We start from the raw sequence: 716 nt of genomic DNA, 5'->3' as shown, positions 1-716 counted from the left end.
CAGGTTGAACTATGTAACAACAGCTTGTGTCCAAATAATCTGAGTTAAATCACTTCCTGTGCACGTGTTCTGAAGCTCCCATCATCCTGTTCACTTCTTCTCACGTGACACACATGAGCTGAAGTCTAGCCATCACTTATAACATATTCATGTAAGGAGCTTGGAAAGAAAGTGACTGGACTGTTTCTGTTTCTTGAAGATGTTCCAGCTCTTATCCAAGTTCTGAGACCAGCTGGTGGAGAGTCCCAGATTTTAAGCCAGCTAGTGGGACGTGTTCCTTACTATGGTCGGTGACCCAGTATTGGATCTTCCTTTTTTTGTTTTTTTGAAGTGCAGTAGAACTGGATGCTACACATTCAGACAAAAACTGCTTCATCCCAAGGACACAAATGCTGACACAAACTAAACAACGTAGTGTAAGCTGTGCAGAGCAGCAGGGAGTGCTCCGAGCACACACAGCCACTCTATAAACACACGGCACAACACAGAAGAGCCACCTCCACAGGACTCTGCTATGAGTCTGCATCTAAAGGTCAAAGGTCACTCTTTGAACACCACTGTGAGACACCAGCTGTCTGCCACACGATATGTAATATATTCACTCTGTGACAAACCTCTGCTGATTCATTTTGCACCTCGGCTCATGCGATGAGGCACATAATCAATAGTGGGTCAATGACCCTCTTACTCCCACGAAGGCTCACATACCTGGGACT

Source organism: Simochromis diagramma, unplaced genomic scaffold (assembly GCF_900408965.1).
Source record: "Simochromis diagramma unplaced genomic scaffold, fSimDia1.1 OVJJ01000494.1, whole genome shotgun sequence".
Lineage (NCBI taxonomy): Eukaryota > Metazoa > Chordata > Actinopteri > Cichliformes > Cichlidae > Simochromis > Simochromis diagramma.
This window is presented reverse-complemented; position numbering follows the sequence as displayed.